The sequence below is a fragment of the Talpa occidentalis genome, unplaced genomic scaffold (genome assembly GCF_014898055.3).
Source record: "Talpa occidentalis isolate TD23 unplaced genomic scaffold, MPIMG_talOcc4v2.1 talOcc4.5, whole genome shotgun sequence".
In the NCBI taxonomy this organism is placed as follows: domain Eukaryota; kingdom Metazoa; phylum Chordata; class Mammalia; order Eulipotyphla; family Talpidae; genus Talpa; species Talpa occidentalis.
In genome coordinates, this window is record NW_023604861.1 from 72,228,130 (window position 1) to 72,254,917 (window position 26,788).

The following is a 26,788-nucleotide window of genomic DNA, read 5'->3' on the forward strand; positions in this document are numbered from 1 at the left end:
TGTAGTATAGTTTGAAGTCTGGGAGTGTGATGCCTCCATTCCCTTCTTTTTTTTCAGGAGAGCTTGGCTATTCGGGGTTTTTGTGATTCCATATGAATTTCATCAATAATTGTTCTGTTTCTTTGAAGAATGCCATTGAGATTTTGATTGGAATAGCATTGAATCTGTAGATTGCTTTTGGTAGGATGGTCATTTTAATAATGTTTATTCTTCCAATCCATGAGCAGGGGATGTCTTTCCATTTCTTTGTGTCTTCTTCTATTTCTTTTAACAGTGTTTTATAGTTTTCTTTGTATAGGTCCTTTACCTCTTTTGTTAGATTTATTCCCAAATATTTGATTTTTTTTGTTTCGATAATAAAAGGGGTGGTTTTTTTGATTTCTTCTTCTTCAGATTTATTGTTTGTGTATAGGAAGGCTACTGACTTTTGCGTGTTGATTTTGTATCCTGCCACTTTACTGAATTGATTGATGAGTTGAATTAGTTTTTCTGTGGAGATTTTGGGGTTCTCTATGTATATTATCATATCATCTGCAAATAGTGATAGTTTGACTTCTTCTTTTCCTATTTGGATTCCTTGGATGTCTTTCTCTTGTCTTATTGCTCTGGCTAGGACTTCCAGTATTATATTGAAAAGCAGTGGTGAGAGTGGACATCCTTGTCTTGTTCCAGATCTTAATGGAATTGCTTTCAGCTTTTCACCATTGAGAATGATACTGGCTGTTGGCTTGTCATAGATGGCCTTTATGATGTTGAGGTATGTTCCTTGTATCCCAAGAATTTCAAGGGCTTTTATCATGAATGGGTGTTGCACTTTGTCGAAAGCTTTCTCAGCATCTATTGATATTATCATATGGTTTTTATATTTCGTTTTGTTGATGTGTTGGATAACGTTGATTGATTTTCGGATGTTGAACCATCCTTGTGCCCCTGGAATGAATCCAACTTGGTTGTGGTGAATTATCTTATGGATACATTGTTGGATTCTGATAGCTAAAATTTTATTGAGGATTTTTGCATCAGTGTTCATTAGGGAGATTGGCCTATAGTTTTCCTTTTTTGTCTTGTCCTTGTTAGGTTTTGGTATTAGTGTAATATTGGCTTCATAGAACGTGTTTGGTATTGTCCCTTCCTTCTCAATTTTTTGGAAGAGTTTGTGAAGGATAGGCACTAATTCGTCTCTGAATGTTTGGTAGAATTCATTTGTAAATCCATCAGGTCCTGGGCTTTTGTTTTTGGGGAGGTTTTTGATTACCATTTCAATTTCGCTGCTTGTAATTGGTCTGTTTAGGTGTTCTATTTCTTATCTAGCTTGGGTGTTTTTAGAGTTGTAGGAATTTGTCCATCTCCTCTAGATTGTTGAACTTGTTTCCATATAACTGTTCATAGTAGTTACTGATTATTCTTTTGATTTCTGCTGTGTCCGTTGTGATTTCTCCTCTTTCATTTATGATCCTGTTTATTTGTGCTTTCTCCCTTTTTTCCTTTGTGAGCCTGGCTAGGGGTTTGTCTATTTTATTGATTTTTTCAAAGAACCAGCTCTTGGTTTCATTGATCTTTTGGATTGTTTTTTTAGTTTCAATTTCATTTATTTCTGCTTTGGTTTTTATTATTTCTTTTCTTCTACTGGTTTTGGGGTTTTTTTGTTGTTCTTTTTCTAGATCTTTGAGCTTCAAGATTAGGTTGTTTCTTTGAGTTCTTTCTTGTTTCTTGATGTGAGCTTCTATTGCTATATATTTTCCTCTTATTACTGCTTTTGCTGCATCCCATACATTTAGGATATTGGTGTCCTCCTTGTCATTCAATTCAAAGAATTTTTTAATTTCTTCTTTGATCTCCTCGTTAGTCCAGTGGTCTTCCAGTAGTGTGGCTTTTAATCTCCATGAGGTAGGATAGTTCCTTGCCTTCTTTTTATGATTTATTTCTAGTTTGATGCCTTCGTGGTCAGAAAAGATGGTTGGTATGATTTCAATCTTGGTGTATCTGTTGATGTTTGTCTTGTGCCCCAGTATGTGATCGATCCTGGAGAATGATCCGTGTGCGCTTGAGAAAAATGTGTACTCCCTTTTTTTTTGGTTTAGTGTTCTATAGATGTCTGTTAAGCCCAAATGCTCTAGGTCCTTATTTAGAGCTTTAGTTTCTTTACTTATTTTTTGTCTTGTTGATCTATCCATTGTTGATAGTGGTGTGTTGAAGTCTCCCACTACGTATGTGTTTTCTCTGATGTCTGTTTTCAGAGAGGTCAACAGTTGTCTGATATATTTTGGTGCTCTTTCGTTTGGTGCGTATATGTTAATGAGTGTTATTTCTTCTTGAAGTATTGTCCCCTTAATCATAATGTAGTGACCATTGGGGTCTCTTTTTATTTTTTTGAGTTTGAAGTCTGTTTTATCTGATATAAGTATAGCTGTTCCTGCTTTCTTTTTTGGCCCATTTGCTTGTAGGATTGTTTTCCATCCTTTGACTTTGAGCCTATTTTTATCTTTTGTAGCTAAATGTGTTTCCTGGAGACAGCAAAAGGTTGGGTTTTGTTTCTTAATCCAGGCTGCAACTCTGTGTCTTTTTATTGAAGAGTTTAGTCCATTTACATTTAGAGTTAATATTGATATGTTAGCATCTGTATTTGCCATTATGTTTGTCTTTCCTTTGATTTTATTTATTCAATAACTTTTTTTTTTTTTTTTTGGTCTTCTTTCCTTGTTATTCGTCCCTCTGAGGTTCTGGCTTTAGGATTCCTTGTAGTATTTTTTGGAGTGGGGGTTTATTCGTAATGAAATTCCGGAGTTTCTCTTTGTCTGGGAAGGTCCATATTCTTTCTTCATGGAGGAAAGAGAGCTTTGCGGGATAGAGTATTCTTGGTTGGCATCTGTTTTCTTGGAGTCTGTTGACTATGTCCCTCCACTCTCTCCTTGCCCGTAGTGTTTCTTCAGAGAAGTCTGATGTCAGCCTGATTGGTTTTCCTTTGAATGTTATCTGTTTCTTCCCTCTTGTCAGCTTCATTATTTTTTCCTTGTCCTGGATTCTTGGGAGCTTTACTATTATGTGTCTTGCTGTGTTTTTCCTTTCGTCGTGGAAGTTTGGTGTTCTTCTTGCTTCTTGTATATCAATTTTCAGCTCCTTTTTTGCATTTGGGAAGTTCTCTTCAATTATCTCCTGGAATATTTTCTCTGTTCCTACATCTCTCTCCTCTCCTTCTGGAATTCCTATAACTCTTATATTTCCTTTCCTCATGGAGTCAGATAGTTCCCGAAGTCTTTCTTCATTCTTTTTCCTTCGTACTTCTCTTTCCTTTTCTGTTTTGGTTCTTTTTATTTCTGTGTCTTCAAGAGAACTTATTCGTTCTTCCATTTCATCTATTCTGCTTTCCTTGCTTTTCCCGGAGTTCTTTAGTTCCTCCATTAATTCTTTGATCTCCTGCATTTCTTTTACTTCCCTCTTTAGGGACTCAATTTCATTCTTCTGACCATTGTTTTCCCTCTTTAGGGACTCAATTTCCTTCCTCTGATCTATCACTTTTTTAATCATGGCAATTTTAAATTCTCTTTCTGGAAGGCTCAGAAGTTCTTCCAAGTTGCTGTCGTTGCAATCTGGGGAGTGGTTTTCTTTTTGTGGTGTGCTTCTTTCCTGAGGAGTTTTTAGGTTGCGTGTGGTTCTTCTACTCCCTACTGTCTGTTTTCTAATTTGTCGTATGCGTTGGGACACTGTGTTGCTCGGACTGACTGACATCTTGGGTGAACTTCTCCGCTCCCCTCTGGCTCTTCCAGGAGCCATCTCTGTCTTCTGGGGGAGCTTTCTGCTGGTTTTAGGCAGTTTTTACTGAAGAAATGTCCCTGTTCTCAAATAGCGAAGCGGGATGCAGTCCCTGCGCCTCCGGTTTCAGGCACACTCTTCTGCGCACCCTGTCTGCCCCGGACGTGGGTGCCTGCTCCCTCTGTGGGCTCAGACTGCTGGTCGGAAGGGGCCTGGCGTGGAATAACTTCCCGGCTGGCCACTGGGTCCTCCAGAAGCCTTCTGCCCTTTTCAAGCAGTCTTAAGAAATTTCCTGTTATATGGGGTGTTAGTGACTTTTTTTTTCTGGTCGCTAGGTGGCGCCAGAGATCTCTCCTATTGTCCTTGGGGGGCTGTTTTTCGCACCCCCCACCCCGTGGGACAGGGAACAGAGCGGGAATGGTAGGGTAAACCTCAACAGCTTTGTGGTGCTGTGTCTGCCTTGTGCCCCACAGTCGTGGAGAACCCACGCCCCGAATTTTCGTGCCCCGGGTCTCAGTTCAAAGCCCTCAGTTCCAGGCCGCGGGCTGTAGCCCAGTTCAGTGGCGCGGGAATGGCGCCTTTTGCACCGCTCCCGTGCCTGGGTGCCTGGTTCCTGCTTACTCAGGGAGGGACCTTCACCTCAGTGAGGACCTCCGCGCGTCTCCCCGCAAGCCTAGGTCATCTCCCCGCAAGCCTAGGTCGCAGGCGCGGGGACCTGGGCAGCTGCGATCCCGGTCTGCACTTGCTTTTGAAGCGTGCAGAGCGCGCCGCTTTCCGCACAAGCTTACCGGCAGCCCGGGCTGTGTGCGCATCTCCCGGGGTCTTTGTTCTTCTCTAATGGCGCCCGGAGCCGTTCGCTCACCGCCACGGAGGATCCTGCAGGGTTCGCCTCAGCTCCCGTTCACGGGGTGTGGTGGCTGCAATAGTTCCTTTCCACTCCCAGTCCCGCTTGCTGCGTCGTTTGTTCTTGTTGGTCGTTTTAGTTTGTTGTTTCCCTCCTCTCTGCCGGTCGGAGAGTGCCGCCTCTGTGGGCGGGGGAGGGGAGCAGGGTTCTGCGCTTCCCTCCCTTCTAGTCCTCTTTTATGGCCACTTTCTTCTTCGGGTAGTTTGCTGGCGTCACCCATTTATCTTCTGTGTCCCAGTTCTCACTGGGACCTGCCGCTTTTCCTCCCTATTAACTTTTTTTAATGGGAGATCTTACTCGCAGTGTCTCCTCGCCGCCATGTTGCTCCGCCCCCCTAAGCAGCGTTTTGATTCAATTCAATCCAAAGAATTTAAATGAGTCACCATGCTTCATACACATCCTTATAATGTTTATTTATCTTATCTCCAACACCTGGCATAGTACCTTTCACTGGGGACTTGGTGTTATCTGAAACCCTATAATCCACATCCCATTCTGCTTCTTCAATAGGTTGGATGATTTCAGTGGGCGGGTTGGAGAACTAATCAATTTTGAAACAGCATCTCTAGGCAGAGGTTCTTGAAGTCTGAGTTTTATTCCTCATGTTTTCATAAGCCAGCACATCTCCTGGCATAGTCCGATCCGACGACCTGGAAACCCAAAGTCACTCTCAGAGTTGGCCGGACGCTGCTAGCTGGTGGAGAGCCAAAATGGGGGACAGATTTATTTATTTATGCACACAACAGCTGGGGTACAGTCCAGAGATGCGGGGTGCAAGAAGATTCACCAGAGACAGAATGGGGAGCAGAACAGGCAGACTGACTGAAACACACTTCTGAGGGGAGCAGTGGGCGAGACAGGAGAGGTCAGCCTTGTCATGTGGGCTGCTTCCTGGCCAGCCAGGGATGGAACTAGTGCTGCAGAGGCTGTGGACCACCTCACAGTGCGGTGCCCAACCCCTTGTGCCACCAGGGAGGCCCAGCATACTTTTGTTTTTCATTTAAATTTTTATCAAGTGACAACTCCCTTCACCACTAACGTCACTGAAATTATTATTGACTTGAGAAAGATTATATTCATAAACAAAAAGATATACATGGATTAAAAGGTGGAACACAGTAGCTTTATAAGTGATGGGTTTTCTTTTTGCTTTTTTATATTTTACTTGCCAAATATTTTGTAGTGACTACCCATTGCTCCACCCAAAATGCTTTGAATTAACAATCCTAAAGATTGGTTCTCAGGGATCTGCATTTTATGAAGCTCCTGAAATAAATCTGGCAGTAAAGTGGATTTGAGAATAACTGGCAAAAGTGACACATCTATAAAGGATTTAAAGACAACATAGACCTTAGAATTTGAATGTGCCTAGAGAGAGTGATTTTCACTTGGAAATAAATTCTAGAGAACATAACTGTTTCTTTAACATTTCATGAATATTAATTAAGTACTCCTTTTTGGCTTCCAGATTCTCCATCTACTGTGGTGAAGCTCTGGTGAGTTTTCCACACTTGCTGCATATCTTATACCTCATGCTGCATATGGTGGGAGCTCTAATTCAAAACTCAACATTTATAAGTATATACTTAATTGTTTACCAAATAACAAGTGGGGTGGTTTTAGAAAATCCATGACTGGTTCTCTGCCTCTTCTTTCACTTCTTTTCTCTTTGTTCGGGGTACATCACAGGTTATTGAGCTCTTGAAAAAGAGACATGTTTGTATCTCATATATGAGTACCTTCTTTTCCTGTGTCTTTCATTGGAAAGGAAAGACCAGATGTGTGTGTGTTTTAAGAGAACCCTGAATTAATCTACATAACTTTGAACAATCATGTCTGTCTACCATCATGTCTTTCTGACATGCCATTATGCACACCAAATGTTTGTCCACTTAACAATGAGACACTTCTTTTGGTATTGCCAGATCTATTGCTATTTGCTTCGAATGTGGTTTCCTCCTGCATAACTGTGGAAGAGGGGTCCATTTCCCTTGCCTGCTCAATAGTTTATGCTGACTCTTTTTGCTTCTGCTCATTATGTGTTTCTTGTCCTGGAGGTCAATTTTTGAGTGAATTGTTGTATCCCCCAATGTCTACTAAAGCAATACTCTTAGGAGAAAAAACACAAAATATAAATGTATGTATGTCCACGTTCCACATTTTGGAAGCTCCCAGAAGCTGGAGTTCTTAAACCTTTGGTCACAACCTATATCCCTGGCTTATTGTCTCTTGACACAAAAACAGCTACAAGTATGAAAATTGTTGTAAAGGAGAAAAAGCTCTTCGATAATTAGAATTCATCTACAACTAGAACATTTTATTAATTACACATTGTAATCACATGGATAGTCACAAAACCAATCGTGCAAGTCTGTATTTAGAGATTTGTAGACAGAAGACGTAACGTAAACATAGAAATGTTAAACCCACTCATCTGTAACCTGCAAAGAAGATAACAAGAAGGATTCTGTTCTCTGTATGATTTGTGAACAATGCTAAGTAAATATTCATCATTAATATATAATAACTGTTGCTTTTGGCAGTTCACTTTTCATTTAATTTGATAATGTGTCCAGTAAATGAAGTGGTACAGGCTACAGTGTTTTACCAACACAACTGCATATTTTCAATCATTGTTAAATGAAGGCAGCTCAAGGCAAAGCTTTAACCCCCACTAGTTTTGTGTGTGATAAAAAGAGAAGGCGCTATCAATCTTTATTGTCTGTCTCGCTTACTGTAATTGCATTCAATAGTCCACTGATTCTGTTGTCTGTGCTAATGTCAGGAACAGAGGAGAGCCAGATGCTCAGACTTGATCATATGCATCCAGTGGCCACTTTGATAAGTTGGCAGCAAGTCACTGGGTTTGATGATAAATTGTTAACACTATAGATTATGAACAGCTGAACACTGCAAGTGTACATGGAGGAAACTTCTTACCTTGTTTTAAATCTGGCATCATGATGCTAGCTAAAGGGCATGTCATGTATTATTCAAATGCATCTTGCACTGGAAATGTGCCAATGACTCATTGTATCCGTATGAATAGTAAAAGCAACAACAACAACAAAAATCCACAGCAATTTTGAACATGACATTAATAGTCTCTGGATTATGAAAAGCATTTTGAAATACCGTTTAATAGTTTTGATTATCTGATTCAACAAGAAGAAAGCTTCTGAATTGTATTCATATTTAATCTATATTAAATTATGTTTTTCCTGGTCATTTCTGTTATCTTAACTGGTCATGGAGATGTTTTCTAAAAACAAACCAGTTTTTCATTAGTTAAAACCCATGGCAATTTGCTTGTGGAGGGACATGAGTTGGTGCTGGGGGCAAGCAACTTGTAGAAATTTTTGCCAAGATTTTATTTCACATAGATCCTGCCTCTGAGAGAGATGTGACCTAGGCCATACGTGCTGAGTATACAATAAGTTTCATTTTCAGTGAACCCCTGTGCCATTTGTAAAAGTTCAGGTGGTGGTTCTTTAGTCATTGTACATCTATTAAAGTTGTCTCAAAAAGCTGAGCTGACCGTGATTTCTATAACAGTATTGACTAGAGAATGCCAAGTGATTGGCCACATTTTAAAAGAAAAATACTAAAACCAATCAAATGAAGAATATTTCTTTACCATTAGAGGAATTGTGTTTGAAGTCTTGATAATTATATGATTTAGTTCCCCTAAAATAAACACATGTAAGAAATACTGTTGATCTTAAGGATTGGGACATCAAAAGCTTCTTGCCTAATAGCATGTTTCTTTTTAATAGATGATAGAAATGTTTGCAATCCATTGTGTACTTCTTTTTGTCTATAGTGCCAGTAAACTCAAAAACTCAAATATGGTCTTTTTAAGCTGAGTTATAACTGTCTTTTCTATGTCACCTTCACTGTTTCCTTGTTACTTTATCATGCTTTTCTTGCCTCTCTCATGTTGTAGGATGGGCACATAAAGCAAATGGATAGCAGAGAAGAGAAGTGAGGGAACAAATCACCATGAGGAATTAAGGGTGGAACCTTGAGGGTTTAATTCTGTCACCAGAATAAGGACAAAATCTCTAGTTTTGATTTATGTGGGATTGTAGATGACAATGGGAAAGGCATTTAAATCTCTCTTAGGGACATTTCCTCTTTTTTTTCTTTAAGATATTTATTTATTTATTTGTTTGTTTGTTTATTTATTTATTTACTTACTTATATAAGAACTGGGATACAGGCCAGAGCTGCAAAGGTTAGAGGATTCACCAGAGACAGAGTGGGGAACAGAACAGGCAGACTGACTAAATACACTGCTGAGGGGAGCAGCGGGCGAGACAGGAGAGGTCTGCTGCACCATGTGGGTAGCTCCCTGGCCTGGGATGGAACTTGTGCTGCAGTGGCTGGTGATAGCTTGATAGTGCTAAGACTAACCCCTGCACCACCAGGGAGAACCCACTTCCTCTTTTTTTTTCTTTGAAGCAGCTTTATTCATTAGACTTCATAAGAGTCGTAAGAATTTGTAAGATTTTGATGAGGATTAAATTAATTAATATAATGAAGGCATTAAATAGCTGATAGTTGCTTTCATGGTGATAATTTTTACGAGTTCCAGGTGGTAAAAATAGTATACTATGACCAAAATATTAAAATTTACTCCTGATAGTGTCTGAACTTGAGTTTAAACCAAATGGTGATCTCATTATTTGGTGTACTACAAGTATTAAAAATTCTGAGTTAGATAAGCTACTATATGAGTACATTGGTTTGTTCATTTTATTAAGAGATACATTCCTCATTCCATAAAATGTGTTTAACCTTGTAAAATTCTTTATCTTAGTGTTTTTTGAGTTATCAGATTTTTCTGTAAGAAATACAAGGTTTGTAAGAGCATATTGCTGGGCTAAGCAAGGTACTACTCTCCTTCACTAAACACTTGAGAAAGAGTTTGACCCAGATGAGCCCTCTCTCTTTCTGGATCTCTTGAATTATTGCTTATTTTTGATTTATGCTACTCAGCTTCCTATGGCCTCAGAGCCTGCTCCTTTCCAGGCTTCTCCACTTATCCCTGTCCCTGTGCAGCCCTTATTTATTACAGTGCATGGGGGCCTGACTGCTGGCTCTTTGCTAATTCCACCAACACACTAATTATGATGGTCATCTAATCCAGAGATTTCCAATGCAATATTTATACTGAGGGCAGCTGTTGTGGCCCCTTTCATTTGACATCTCAACCTTGGATGCTTAATAAGCATCTGAAAATAAACTTGATTCCCATCCCACCCACCTACCATCTCATTCCCCAGTCACTCCTGTTTCAAGAAATATTACCACCATCCAAAAATGCTGAGACCCAAAACTTAATTATTATCCTTGCTTCTTATCTTTCCTCACCCACCACACCAGTCCACTGGGAAGTCCTGCTGGGTCTATCTCTGAAACATATCTGATTCTGCTTGCTTCTAACCTCTCTTTTGCCACTACAGCTAAGCCACCTATCATTCTCATTTATAGCACTGCTGTAGCCTCCTAGAGTCTCTGCCTGCCCCCTTACTTTCCTGACAACCCATGGTCCATAAAAGACTATTTTAGAAACAGAAATAAAATCATGGTGCCGATTCCTCCTGAATCTCTGCAATGGCTTCCTTTCATATTTAGGATACAGACCAAGTTTTTTTGCTATTGTCTGTGAGATTCTACTTTTCCAAAGTCATTTCCCCTACACCTTCATTCCTGTTCTTCTGGCACATCATCCTTGCTTTTACTGAGGGCCTTTGCACAGACATTTTGTCTACTTGGAATACTTTCACTACCTCCTCCATATCATTCAGGTCTCAGTTTAAATAATTTTTTATGTCATAATAACTTGCAATATTTTTTAAATAAAGCACCTACATTGGGGAAAATATAAGAGAAAAAAAGTAAAAACAAACCACATAAGTTTTCCCTACACACATCCCCCAGTTTCTTTCACCACTGATTTATTTTCTTTAATGTTTGTCACCACTGATTTCTTTTCTTTATTTTTTTGGTCTATTTTCAGTATTCCACTACCAGCATGTAAGCTTCATAAGAACATGAACCTTTTCATCTTGTTTACCCCTGAGCATATTGGTTAAGACTGTAGATTTTGGAATCAGATTCACCAGGTTTGGATGCTGTCACTGACACCCATTACTCTGTGATTTCACACCAGAGCTTCACTCTGTGTGACTCTATTTCCCTTGTGAAATGGAGATTATGTTAGTGTCTGCTCACATGTTGTCGTGGGGAATAAAGGAGACAATACACATGAAATATTTATGACAGGTCTGGCACTCAATAGTTTTTATATGTTTCCCTTCTCACTTGCAGTAATGCTTCCATACTCAGTAAATAAGTGTTGAGTAACATATGAAAGATACATAATGAAATTTTCTTATCACATTAATGAATATTTTGGAATATTATCTATTTTAATAATAATTTATAAGAACCTTATAAGATATTTTTTGACCTCAGAAGAATACTTAAGATATTTATAACTATTTCTTTAAAGAAATTTATTGGAGTAACATTGCACTATAATATTATATATATTTCAGATGTGCATTATTATAAATCAGTGTCTGTATATACTACATTAAGTTAACCAATAAAAGTCCAATTTCATCCTTCATTATGCAATTCTATTCTCACCCAGTTTATACACTCTCCTCCCCACTTCCTTTCTGGTTACCACTAATTTGGTCTTATAGTCAAAGATCTATTATTAACAATTATATTGTTATTTAAGTTTCTAAAGTTGCTATGTTAAATCTATAATACATTACCTGATTTTCAGCAAATTTGAAGGTTGATAATTTTATTTTTATGTAAGCATGACTTTTTATTTGGAAAAATTAGAATGTATGTTGAGCAAAATAAAAAAAAATGTATATAATCCTGTTTATTTATATTTGTGTTTCTAAGCTTCTCTGTGTACTGTCATGTATATTTTGTTTGCTATTAGCTTTCTTTTATATAGCCTGAAACAAAGACTTGTAGAAGATGGTTTATTTAGGAAGAAATCTTAGAGAAATCACTGGGGTGCTATTGTAAAATGCATTGCTTTTAGGAAGTTGATTTTTTGCAGTGTTTGCTCCATGGATACAGAACTACAATTAATTTTTAAAACTGTTTTCTAACACATTATTTTTTTAAACATGTATGTATGTATGTATGTATGTATGTATGTATGTATGTATACAAGAGCTGGTGTGTAGGCCAAAGATGTGGGGGGTTAGAGGATTCACTAGAGACAGAGTGGGTAGCAGAACAGGCAGATCTACTGAAATACACTGCTGAGGGGAGCAGCTGGAGAGTCAGGAGAGGTCTGCTGCGTCATGTGTTTAACTCTCTGGCGGAGGATGGAACTCATGCCACAGTGGATGGAGACAGCTTGATAGTGCTGAGACTTTAACTCCTGCGCCACCAGGGAGGCCCACCAGTTACATTAAATGAAAGCAACAACCTTCATTGTTGTTCTAATTTAACATAGAAAATTTTCAGTGTATACTATTAAGTATGTTAGTTATGAGCTTTTAGTGGCTATCCTCCATCAGATTAAGGTAGTTCTCTCGTTTTAGTTTTCTGAGAATTTTTATCATGTTAGTTTTGTCTTCCCGCCTCTGCATCTATTAGAAAGATCATATGTTTTTTCCCTCTTTTTAATTCTGTTGATATGAATTTCATTGGTTTATTTTCAAACATGAAAGTAGCCTTTGATGTATTAGCTATGGTGTATTAACAAAGCCACTTGATTATGATGTTTTAGCTTTTTAAATATATTGTTGATTTATTTTGCTAGAGAATATTTGTGTGTTTATTCATAAAAACTATCAGTCTGTTGTTTGTTTCTGTTTTTGTTTTTTCTGAGAATTTCCTTACAAGTTTTTGGTATCAGAGTTATTTGGGTTCATAAAATGAGTTGGGAAATGATTTATCTTCCTTTAGTTTTAGAAAGCTTTTGTAAGATGGTTATTTTTTTTTTTTTTAAATATTAGGTAGAATTCACCAGTGAAATTGGCTGGATCTTCTGGAGTTATCGTTGTGAAAAATGTTTAAATGAATTTAGTTGATATGGAGCTATGCAGACAGAAAACACAGATTATCTGTTTCTTCCACGTCACTTTGGTAAATTGTGTTTCATAAGCAATTTAACCATTTCTTTTAAATTCTTTAATTTTGAGCACTTATTTGTATAAAATGTTTTCTTAATAACCTTTTATTATCTGTAGGGTCTGCAGTAATGCTCTACTATCACTTCTGATATTGGTAATTTTGTGCTTTTTTTCTTGTTCAGTTTTGTTTTTTTTTTTTTTTTAAAGATTTATTTATTTATTTATTTATTTATTTATTTATTTATACATACAAGCACTGGGTACAGTCAGAAGCATGGGAGGGTGAGAGAATTCACCAGAGCCAGAGTAGGGAGCAGAACAGGCAGAAGGACCAAAGTACACTGCTGAGGGGAGCAGCAGTTGTGGCAGGAGAGGTCTGCGTGCCATGTGGGACCGTCGCCAGTGGTCGGGGATCAAACTGGTGCTGCAGAGGCTGCGGGCAGCCTCTGCAGCCCAGCACTCAACCGCTGCACCACCAGGGGAGGCCCATTTTCTTGTTCAGTTTTGATAAAAGTTTTATTAATCTTTTAATCTTTTAAAATTAAATTTGACTTTCTCACACTTTTACCTGCTTATTTTCTATTTTCTCGATTGCTGCTTTTGTCTTGATTATCTCCTTTCTACTTGTCTATTAGCTATTGAATTTTTCTATGTGCTTTTTTGAGTTTGAGCTACTTGTTCTATCAGTTATTGAGAAAGGATTGTCAAAATCCATAATCACGACCAAATAAATTTCTCTATTTCTGTTAGCTCTTGTTTTCGGTATTTTGAAACTATGTTGTTAGGTACCTACGTTTTTTCTCATGTCAGGACTCCCTGATAAATTCACCTTTTTTTTTTTTCATTAGGTAGTGTCCCTTTTCATTTCCAATATTTATTGACTTCAAATCTAGTTGCCTGGTATTATGATAACTATACCAATTTCCTTATTCTTACTATTTGCCTCATATAGTTTTTTCATACTTTCACTTTTAAATTGGCATTATATTTTAACTACATCTCATATATATAAATGTATGTGCATTGTTCATTATTCAGCCTGGCAGTTTCCACCTTTAACTTTTTATATAACTAGCAATATAGTTGGGTGTATGTTCATATTCTTGCTGTTTGTCTTTTTACCCTAATTTTTACCCTACTAGTTTTTAGTTTTTTAGCTCACCTTTCTTTCCTTCTTTAGGGTTAATATATTATCATTATTTTCACTTTAATTCATCTATAAGCTCTCCTTTTCCCCCGCTTTTTTTTTCAAGGTTGCTCTAGAGATTAAAATATGCAACAGAATCTGACACTCAAAATTTTAGCTATTTTTTTTTACTTTTAAAATAATGCTAATGAATAGAATATATTTGATAAATATGTGTTCAATAAATGATAGAATTCATTATGTTATGTCTTATGAAAAATCCTTTTGAATTTTGTTTATTTAGAATATTGCTGCATAAAAAGATTTTAAACAAGTTTTTGGTCTGGAAATGGTGAAAATGTGTAAAATATTTTTTATATCTCTTAACAATCATCTTGCTATTTAAATCTCTGAAACTGATATCTTAAATCTTGATACTTTGTCAACACAAGCAAGTTATCTTGTTCATGCTAAATTATGAATTTACTGTTTTTCTTTATGGAATTTTGAATGGCTGGTAACTTTTCTCTCATTACATAAATAAAACTTGTTGATTTGGTTTCTGTCAGCTACTTCAGTCATCTGCAGTTCTTATGAGGCTAATTCTGTCTTTAGTCTTGTCTATTGACTCTTAGTTGTGTCTAAACTCCTGTTTTCTAATTATAAATTATGAAATCTTATTCTAGCATGGCACTATCTTGAGAATCTTGTGCAATTTGGATTAAGAGTGTGTGACTACATATTCCTTTTGCATTCTTTTCTTTTCTTTTTAAATATTTATTTACTTATTTATGCAAGCACTGGTTACAGTCAGAAGCGCGGGAGGGTGAGAGACTTCACCAGAGCCAGAGTGGGGAGCAGAGCAAGCTGACTGACGAAGCACACTGCTGAGGGAAGCAGCAGGCAGCAGGAGAGGTCTACATGCCATGTGGGACCCTCGCCCACCGGCCAGGGATCAACCAGCATTGCAGAGGCTGCAGGCAGCTTCGCAACCCAGCGCTCAACCGCTGTGCCACCGGGGAGGCCCCTTTTGCATTATTTTCTACCAGATGACTTAAGGAATATCTGTATCCATGGAAAATTTTTATACTAATTTCATGGTTTAGGAATTCTAAAATCATGAGATTAAATTCAAACCACATCCTTCCCCATAAATTTCCAGGGAAAATGCCCCCCACCCTTCCATTCCAGCTCAGAAATGGAATCATCTGTGTCATTTTGTGATAGTGGTGACATTTTCTTAGTTCACTGAGGATGTAGTCCCATAGGGATTCTTATTTTCATGATGGGATGGGTGGAATGTTCTCAGTTCCAATCCATTTCTTCTGAAGCTTAGGACTCATCCTGCTATTTCTGGGTGTATGTTAAAAACCAGGACCCTGGAATCGAGAAGAAGTGGGCTCCATGCACACCTCTATACAATCCTTCCTGGGGCAGTAATGCATAAGCTCTGTGTTCTGATTTTCAAGATTTTTCTTTAGTTCTGGTCCTCAAGATTTAGTTAACTTTCTTGTTCACTCCTTTATACATTAAACAGATGTTTGCTACATTCTTCTCAATATTTATAGACATTTTAGCAGAAAGGAAATTTTGGTTATCTTATCTGTCATATTGATTAAATTATAAGTCTCATTATACCTTTCTATATAATGACTTTTTAAAATATTTGAAATTAACTTTATGATTATTTAAATGCAAGGAATAATAAGAACTGTGAACATTATTCAGATCTTGAAGGTTTTGATACATGAAGATTATAATGGAAAGTCAAAAGCTATTTTCATTATTTCAAAATTCCTGATATAAATTATTTTCTATAGATATACAAAAAATTGGTGCATGTAAATAAACACTTATGACCTGTGTCTAGACTTTTCCCTAAAGTCATATTATTTCAGTGTGATAACAATGGTTCTATAATGTTGCTAGAACTCTAGCTTTTGTTGACATCTGAGACTAATGGGGCATTCTCATTACAACAAATACTGCTTAAAGTATTTCAGATATTATTCCCAATAACTGTAATAGTGAGAACTTTACACAATTTCTTTCTCATCATTTTCCTAATACTTCATCAATATTTTTAATAAAATATTTTAATAATTTATAACTATTGCTTTATTATATATTATGTCATTTTTATACTATATTCTTTTTCATTGTCTTATCCATACATTTTCATGATACAAATCTGCATTAAAAATACAGGTGAAGGGCCTCCCTGGTGGAGCAGCAGGTTGAACGCTGTGCTGTGAAGCTGCCCACAGCGCAGGTTCGATTCCCGGCGTGGCAGACCTCTCCTGCCTCAATTGCTGCTCCCCTCAGCGGTGTCCTCAGTCCATCTGCCTGTTCTGCTCCCTGGTCTCTCTGGTGAGTTCTCTCACCCTCCAGCGTGAAGCTAACAAGAAATGTGAAATAAAAATGATCTTTGATCATGTAAATATTTGGGTTCACTACATTATGGCTTTCTGGACCGAGAAATGTGAGCTAGATCTCTTTATCGCCAAAATTTCCTTATGAACTTTGGCGTCTTTACTTCTACTCTGCAATTTAATAAGATTATATTTTATGTCATAGTTGAATTTTTAAAAATTATGAATCTGTCCACAGCTACTGCAGTGAGGGTTCAATCCCGGCCAGCCATGGAGATACCCACATGCTGTGGCAGACCTCTCCTGTCTTGACTGCTTTATTTATTTATGCATACAAGAAGTGGGGTACAGGCCAGATGTGGGGGGGTTGAGAGGATTCACCAGAGACAGAGTGGGGAGCAGAACAAGCTGACTGACTGAAATACACTGCTGAGGGGAGCAGCGGGTGAGTCAGGAGAGATATGCTGCACCATGTGGGTAGCTCCCTGGCTGGAGATCAAACTCATGCTGCAGTGGCTGTGGATAGCTTCATAGGTTGCATCTTAAACCCTTGCGCCACCAGGGAGGCACAGTTGAAATTTTAATAGACACATTTTGGAAACATGAAAGTATTTGCCATTTTCTAAGTTTTCATTGTAGAAATAGAAGATAAAATGATGGAGCAACTTTATGTAACATTGGCCTTGATCTAAGTATCTGGATTTACTTAGCAATTAGTTTATAGTATTGAAGTACAATTAGATAGCTAATTTGCTAATCATTTCTTGCAACTGTAAATATAATCACAGAAACATAGACATTCTATTTTGGGAGGGCTTTAAAGGTCAGTCTTGTTTTTGTTATTTGTTTATATTGTATTTTTTTAAAGATTTATTTATTCATGCATACAAGAACTGGGGTACAGGCGAGATGTGTGGGAGGGTGAGAGGATTCACCAGAGACAGAGTGGGGAACAGAACAGGCAGACTGACTGAAATACACTGCTGAGGGGAGCAGCAGTCAAGACAGGAGAGGTCTGCCATGGCATGCGTGTATCTCCCTGGCTGGCCAGGATCAAACCCTCACTGTAGAGGCTGTGGACAGATTCACAGCATTGTGCCCAACTGCCTGTGCCACCAGGGAGGCCCCTATTTTGTATGTTTTTAAATTGAATTGACTTCAATTTACTATACTCTATATGATTTAGAGGTACAGGTTCATACCTATTTATGTATATGTTGCTGCACTACACCACCACCAATGCAGCCATGTACTCTCCATTGGGCCACATTCCCTTTATTTTCCTCACCCTTCCTCTCTCATATCCTCAGTTCTACAGTCAGATTTCTAGTGTTTGTTTTGGTTTAGTTTGGTCTCCTTTCCTTTTTTTTCCCTTTATCTTCCACACATAAGTAAAATCATCCAGTATTTGTTTTTGCCTTTCTGACTTACTTCACTTAGCAAAATTCCCTTCAGTTCCATCCATGTTGCTGCAAATGGCATGAGTTTATCTTTTTTGATTGCTGAATAATATTTCATTGTGTATACATGCCATATCTTCTTGATTCACTCCTCTGTTTGGGGCATTTAGTTTGTTTCCATATCATTATCCCTGTTTTTGAAAGTTAAACCCCCTTATATATTGTGTTCTTGTCAAGTTTGGACTTCAACTCTTGTTGAAACTCCAAATCCAGTTTGTAATCAAGTTGTATAAGTGCCCCTGACTCTTTGATACCAATTGCACCTACTGGGATAATAAAACAACTTCTCCCACTTTAGAGGGTTCATTTGTCTCATATTCTCCAACTTTTCATGTCCTTGAATCTAAGTCTACTGACCCCATGCAGCACAGACAGCTGAGACCCAACTGTTGTGGAAGAAAACGGGGAGGAGATAGGTGGAGGTATTATATCATTTGGTCTATAGAGTCCTTCTTTAATTTATTTTCTACATTCACTGAGGTAGAGGCAGGTTTCATTAAGAAAACTTAAGTTCATGTTCACATTCTAGTTCTGCTCTAATTTTATCAAAGACTTTCAGTAAACATTGTCCTCACCTTGAAAATATTCCAGTGAGTAGTTTTTTTTCTTTTATCACAAGTAATAATTATCTTTCAAGTAGCATATTAAATGTCTACCTACATATTCTGTACAAGACTACTAATTTGAATGTCTAAAAAATTTGAGGTAAGAACTGGTAATACATTTACATTTAAAAAATGCTGGGAATGTGAATTGTTATCCAGGATGGGGAGATTTTGCATAGGTATAATCATAACAGGGATACTACATTGATAGGTTAGGGAGTGATAAACCAGTTTTGAAACAAATACTCATATTATATTCACAGAGAGTATCAGCAGTTAAAAACATGTTGCAATATTTCTGTCTTTTTTACTTTCCTTAATGGATATACAAGACTAATCTGTAGTTACCCCATTTATCTTGTATGTAGAAAACTCTCAAAATAATTTCAAATATTAAATGAGAAACTACAATAAGTCAAAAATTATACTGCTCACCATGACCACTGCTGTGATTTTAAAGGTACTTAGGAAAAAGATCAGTTTTTAAAATGGGCATAGTTTCCCGTGCAAATTCTTCTAACACAAAAGAACAACTATAACATCTTACTTAAGGTTTGAAGGTGACTAATTTCTGAATTGCTCTAAATATATTATTAAATCTTTCTACCATAATGATTCTTTCTATGCAAATTCATATGAAATTATTAAAACTCCCCTTTAAACTAAAAGAAACAGTTATTTTCTTCATCTCATGACAATGCTTTTCTTTTACCTGTTTGTGCATCTAATCACTTCATCCATCCTCTGCTTTAGTTTTTGAACGGTATTGATAAAAATATCTCTAGATTGTACAAAAGAACACAATGTGTTTATCAGTTAATAGCAATGATAACTGGGAGAAAACGCTATCCAGTTGCTCACATGACTCAGTATCTATGAGAATTGTGTGGCTAATTTACTGCTGCACCTTGACAGGTTTTCATAGTTCTGTTTAAAGCTAATATACTATTCTGGAGTCACATTTTCTCCAAATACTGGCAAGAAATGAGAAACCCAGGGCTACTGCCATGCCTGTGATAATTAAGTTTTGATAGTGAAATGTGTGAGGTATTAAGAAAATGTGAGTTGATAAGAGAGTTACACATTTTAAAGAGAAAAGAAATGCTGGGAAGTGTGATTTTTTTTTTTTCATGTTGCAAAAATTACCAAAATCTCTTCAGTTCTATTCATCTCTATGCTTGGTAGTGGCAGCAGTGGCAGTTGGGGTGTTGGAGAATTTTACACTATATGGATATTGTCCTAAATGACTTGTCCCAACATTTTCCATAGCGACAGGGATCCCAATAAACACTATATATGCTCAGATATGTATCCCTGTGCATGTTTTTGATTGAAAACAATCCTATCATAAAATACTTGTCTACCCTGCTAAATCAGTATGAATGCATTTATAGCCGTGGGAATTATTTTAATGTTGTTTGATAATCTCTTGTTTTGTTTATACTGAAAAATCATTAACTAAGAAGCAGAGAAAACAAAAAAGCGGTTTGCTAAATTCATATTACCTACTGTTCTTTCTTTTTTCCCATTTTTTTTCAAATTAATCAATTAAAATGCACAGATGTTCAATTAAAACTATAAAAATTTTCCATGGCTACAGCTTTTTGAAGCTACATTGTTGAAAATTTAACATATCTAGTAATGATTCCCTCTCAGAAGAAATTAAATTAATGACTCTTTGCTAGATTATTTTCCATTTGATAAATTAAACAAAATTAGAAAAAAACCATGAGACTTACACTGCCTGCTACATTTATTAATTAGCATGATAGACTAGCAGATATTAATATGAAAAGGCAACAAAATGGAAAATGTTTCTTATTTTTCAAGTGAAATACCTTCAGGACTGCAGTTTGTCTTATGAGCAAATGGCTATATGGTATAAATTATTAAAATTTCACCTGTAAATAGCCGACAAGTGACAAATTTCATCATCCCACATAATAGAGATGGTAGAGATGTAATTATGCAGGGCTAGTATACCATTTCTCTTCATGGTTTTGTCTACCCCATACATGATCGACAGTGACCCTTAAATAATAATTAGAGGAACAGCTTTTTTTTTTTTTTTTTTACTCAATTGTACTTTTATCTTCAAGGGAATTTGATATTTCTCATTTTCAAGTTTTAGCTTAATTTCTAAAAATATGCACATGCATTAATTTTTTTTGGCAAAGCTAGTACAGTCTCATTGCACTAGTCAGGGTTTGCCTGAGAAACAGAACCAATAGAGTATATTTATATGTATATGTATATGATATATATGTAAACATACATATATTACATATACATATCTATATCATGCATTACATATTTATATACATGTTGTTGGGATACACAGGGGAATCTCCCACCAATCTGGGGTCTCCTTAGGATGATCAAGCAAACAAATTAACCTCAGATTCATAGAAGACAAAATTTAATTTCATACATATAGAGAATTCACCTGGTTCTAAATTCTAAAGTAAATGGGACAAACTGGGGCTTTATACCATGTGTCAAGGAATGGGATAGTGATTGGGGCATCAAGAAGCAAGGAAGGTTTTTCCCTTGACAAGGAGGTATTTCATATGACAATAACCTTGCCTAGATGTTTGCGCTGACTTAAGTTTCTTTGATTAAAAAAAATGTTATTTCTAGGTAATCTACGCTCTTTAAGTTATGGCACAGCTTTTCCTAAGACCCATGGGACCTCCATTGGCCTAAGTTCCACACATCAAGATGATACATATAGGGAAAAATCCACTCTGCATATCTTGGAAAAACCTGTGTGAACATTTTTTTGGGAGCTGGAATGCTACTATATATATATATGTGTATATATATATATATATATATATATATATATATATAGCAATCTTGAGGCAGAATTCTTTCATCTCTGGGGAACATCATTCTTTGCTCTTAAAATCTTCAACTGATTAGATGAGATTCACCTACATTAAGGAGGGTAATCTGCTTTATTTATAGTCATGATAGTAAATGTTAATCACATCTAAACAAAACCTCAGCAACATCTAGACTGGTGCTTGACCAAATAATTAGGCACCACAGCTTAGCTAAGTTGACAGATGAAATTAACCACCAGACTCACTATAGAAATTTTAGTAAATAAAGCTAAAATGAAATGGATATTTAAAAAATAGGGCCTCCCTGTGGCGCAGCGATTGAGTGATGGGTTGTGAAGCTGCCTGCAGCCTCTGCAGCACCGGTTTGACCGCGGCCGCTGGGCGAGGGTCCCACATGGTGTAGAGACCTCTCGTGACGCGCCCGCTGCTCCCCTCAGCAGTGTATTTCTTTTTCAGTCTGCCTGTTCTGCTCTCCGCTCTGGCTCTGGTGAATTCTCTCACCCTCTTGCGCTTCTGACTATACCCAGTGCTTGTATAAATAAATAAATAAACAAACAAACAAATAAATAAATAAATCTTTAAATAAAAAATACTTGTAATTAAGCCCCTACAAATATTATCTGCTGAAATTTCAATGGTATAACAATGTATATCCCGAGAATCTTCCTGTTACATTTATATATCTTTCCTTTTTTCCAAAGTTGAGAATATAGTTTTTATTTTATTTCATAAGTCTTTTTCTCTTAAGAGTATAAACACCTCTCACTTCATTAAGATTTCTTCTGAACTCATATTTAATAGCTGCAATATATCCAATTGAAGGAATTGTTGGACCCTTAGGTTTTAATCTTAGAAGGACATTATATATTTTCACACTTATCCTTTTAATATATTACTATATATTCATTGCTACTTGAAAAATGCACATTTTAAAATTTTTACATTCATTGCTAAATTGCCTTCCGGAAATGTACCAGTTTACAATCCCAGTGGCAATATTCCACAGTGCTGATTTCCTCCCCCTTTTCACTATTATGTATTAGAATAAAACAATTCAAATCTGAAAGATTTAAAAAGGACTTTCATTGTTATATTTTGAATTTCCTTGATTTCAGATGCTTAATGAATTTCTTAAATTTATTGATACTTGCAGATCTTTGTGAGTTGTCCACTTTGCCAGTTTCCATAGATTGTCATCATTTTCTTAGCAAAAAAAAAAAAAAACAAAAACTATATGGAATATATATGATCACTTTTCTGTCATATATTCTGTAATTGTTTCCTTTAATTTATTATTTGCCTTTCATTTTTTGCTTATATATTTTCTGACATACTAAAGCTATCATTTTTGTTTTTGAGTGATCAACTCCATCAATATTTTCAGTTATGTCATGCTTATAGTATTAAAGTCTTTCATTTATTATAGTCTTCCTACTCGAGCATTATATGTCTTCTGTGCCATTATAGTAATGATTCTCTTCCTTTTTGAAGTTCTGGAATGAAATTTGGTGTATGGTGTGAGGCAGGGATTTTTTTTTTCAGTTTACAATTATCTTTGAAATGCAATTTTTTCTGTCTACTTTTAAACATAAGGAAGGTTGCAAGCAGAAGACCAAAAAGACTGGATATGGAAAAACTAACACATTTTGCATCTGGTGGACTCAACATAGACCACTGTAGTTCTGCAACATTATTTGGTTTTCTATCAAAAAGCAGAGTTAAATGCTAGCAGCAATGCCTGAGGCTTTTGTATATTTGAAGGCATATGCAGAAGGGTATGCAAAGGAGCATGCCTGTGGGATGACATTAAGATTCTGGGAACTTTTCGTAGGGTAACTATATGGTCTTATTAGTTACAAGGTTTTCATGGACTTGGGGATTTTTCTTCATGGACAATGCCCGCATCTTTCCTGCATCAATGATCACACTATCTCAAGGAGTACTACATTATATATTTTAAACACAGGGGTATTTATGTACTAGAGGCAGAATATATCCACAGACAAGAGGATACCAATAACCAAAACTTGTATTCAGTGAATAATTTGAAGCAGAAAATTTATGATACCATTCCCTAGAACAGTACACTTTGTGGCCCTAATTTAATTGTCATTCTATTTTTTTGTATCCCCATTGGAAATGTCTTCCATAGATTTAAAATTGTAAGTTATTGAATAATCTCTTTATAATATATACTAGTGAGTAGCATAAATATTACTTAGATATTTTCATATTTCCCCACTTTTAAAACTCTTATTACTCTCATCATTGTTGTGGGATAGGGAATGTGATTTGAAATTTTAAGTGAGCCACATTAAGAGTCATGATTTCTAGAAGCAGGCTTGGTATGTTATGTATATATTTCATAAATCCACCAATTTATTTTAGATTTGTAGTTTCTCCTTTTTAGCATCACATTTTCAGAATTTTCTTACAGTTTTAATGTGATAGAACTCATTCATATTTGCAGGTTTTTATTGTGTATTGTGCTCTTCTAGACTTCAGTATTTTAGGGAATGGGTATTGGGATTTTGCATTTTATCCAGTTCCTTGAATGATTTATATAGCCATTGAAAGTTTGAGAAACAATAGACTACTATCTGGGTTTAGAATTAGTATCTTTTGGGAAAACTTCTCATGGAATATTATAAAAAGATACCTTAAAGTGCCTAGAATTGTGGTGACCCCTGAGTAGGCATGGCACGAATGTACACTGCTTATTTAAATTGGGTATTAAGAACACTTGACAAATGGATGTGCACTTGGTCTGTTCTACATTTGTGGCTATTTCTAAGGAAGTTTCCATTTAAATACATAGATTTTACAATGTATGCTTTGTATTACTAATCGCTATGAGCTTAACATTTAGAGGACGATGTTTATTGACTTTTTGGTGTGAACAGCTCATCACTCTCTTAAAGATTCAATATTCTGAATATTCCAGGAATATAAAAGTCCATGAGTACTACTTACAATAGCTAACAAAATTGCCATATATTTGCACAGCTGTTAAATGGTTGTCTTAAAATTTTTAAAAATAGTTCAGGTATATGGAGTTATTCAAATTATGTTAATATTCATAGGTTTATACCAAAATAAGAAGATGCCACCTTGTGGTACAAAAAAAGATTCTTATTTGTGTATAATAAGAATTTGGTTGACAAACCTATTTGAATAAATAGGAAAAGCAGCTGAAACACACATGCTCATAATCAAGTGTTTTAATTCAATGACTATGTCACAAATAGAAAGATGCTTGGGGAAAATTACACAGAAGTGTGTTGTTTTATGAAAGCAGGGATCTACTCAGTGGCATACAATAGCGACATAGAAATTAAAATGCAGCCTGTTGATGAAGTTTAATATAGTAAATTAAACTTGGTACATATTTTTATAATGGAGTTTTGTTGCATGTTTAAGAATGATGGCTTTATTTTGTTCCTTTAGGTAAAAATAAATTTTTATTATGAATTAATTTTAATGAACATATAGTTTTTATCTGAAAAAACATTTATGTATATTAAAATAATGTTTAGTTAAAAAGGCAACGATTACTTGAAGTGATTCATGCACTATGGCATTTACTTATGATGATGGTTCATTACATCAAATTATCCTAGAATTTCAAAGAATCAATCAAGTCAGCCTTAAAAACCATGTAGTTCAATATTATCTGTTTTGCAGTTGTGTAAACTGAGGCATAGAGATGTGGTGTGAATTGTTCAGGATCCCCCACCTCCTCAGCAGTTGAGACTTTTTCTTTCCCTGTGTTCCTTCTCTTGTATTGAGAAGCTTTGTTTCTCAGAAAAAGAATAGAATACATTTCTCCCCTCTGAACCTTTCATTAAATGTTTATTCTGTTGTACTTCTCCATAAGCATTTTTATATTGCCATTTTCTCCTCTTATTAGAATACTTAATATAGTTCCAAATAGTGCATAATTGAAAACAGTTTATCATATCCATTTTTATTTATTAGTATAATAGTATCCTGCGATCTGGTGGCAGGAAAGTACTACACTATTTTATTGTAATTTATCCCATTTTAAATGTTCATTTGGGTTTATGGAATTGCATTATACTTTTCAGAAATACATTTTCAGAGTTTGTGTTGGGAAAAACCTCTAATATCAGAAAATTTTGCAGAAACCATATTGTAGTATATTGCAAATTCCAAACTGAAATGGATCGAGCTGCACACAAGGTCTTATCCATAGAAATTTGTCCATGACAAATGACAAAGGGAAGGTACCAGCAATTCTTGTTATGAGGAGCAAGGGAACATTAGGTGGGTGGATTTTTTCATATAAAGCATCAGAGATAGAATTTTATTTAAATAGAATCTTGAGGAATAAGAAGAATTTAGATAATTAGGTGGCAGTGGGGGGCATTCTTGGCAGAAATGGTGTGGCTCAAGGCTTTTTCTTTCTGGACATAGTGATTAGAAATTTGCTTAGAGATAGGGGGCTTACAGAAGGGTAAGACTAATGAGGGCATTAAATGATGAACTAAGGATGTTTCATTCTTTTCCATATAAAATGAACTTTTGATTAAGAGACTGACATCAATGAACTGGCAATATAGAATGAAGATTATACAAAAAATTGTGTTTTTGTGAAAATAACAAAGTTAAATGTGTGTGTGTTGTTGTCCCTTAAACAGATAATCTTCTATTCTCAGGTATACTTTGATTTGCCAGCACCATAAAATAAAATATTCTTATGTAATATTTTCTCTTTCTTATTGCATTTGTCAGAAAAAATTCAATGGGAATGTTCATATTTTCTTTCCAATGGTTCCCCTCTATAGGATGACTGCTGCATTCCATTCCATTTGCAGATTTGCTTTTTTTTTTAAGATTTATTTATTTATGCATACAAGAACTGGGTATATGCCAGGTTGTGGAGGGTGAGAGGATTCACCAGAGACAGAGTTGGGAACAGAACAGGCAGATTGACTGAAATACACTGCTGAGAGGAGCAGCAGGTGAGTCAGGAGAAGACTGCTGCACCATGTGGGTATCTCCTTGTCTGGCTGGGATCAAACTGTGCTACAGAGGCTGTGATAGCTTCATAGTGTGGTGCTTAACTCCTTGCACCACCAGGAAAGCCCTGTGGATTTGCTTTTAAAATAAATAAAGTCTAGGAGTGAGTGCCCCTCAGTGTGGTAGTAGAGTGTCCCAACCTTTACATGCTCTACAGCTACTATAAGCAGAAAATCAGTTAACTCAATGATGGCCCTGAGTGGGCTGAAGGATCTAAAGAATTTCTTTCTTAAAAATATCCTGTGGTAGGGCCTCCCTGGTGGTGCAAGGGGTTAACTCTCAGCACTATGAAGCTATCTGCAGTCACTGCAGGATGAGTTCTATTCTGGCCAGGGAGCTAACCCACATGGTGCAGCAAACCTCTCCTGACTCACACACTGCTCCCTTCAGCAGTTTATTTCAGCAGATCCACCTGTTCTGCTCCCCATTCTGTCTCTGGTGAATCCTCTCACATACCACTCCACCCTGCACCTCTGCCCTACGTTCCAGTTCTTGTATGTATAAACAAATAAAAATAAATTTTAAAATGTCCTGTGGTAATGTAACTTGCAGTTTG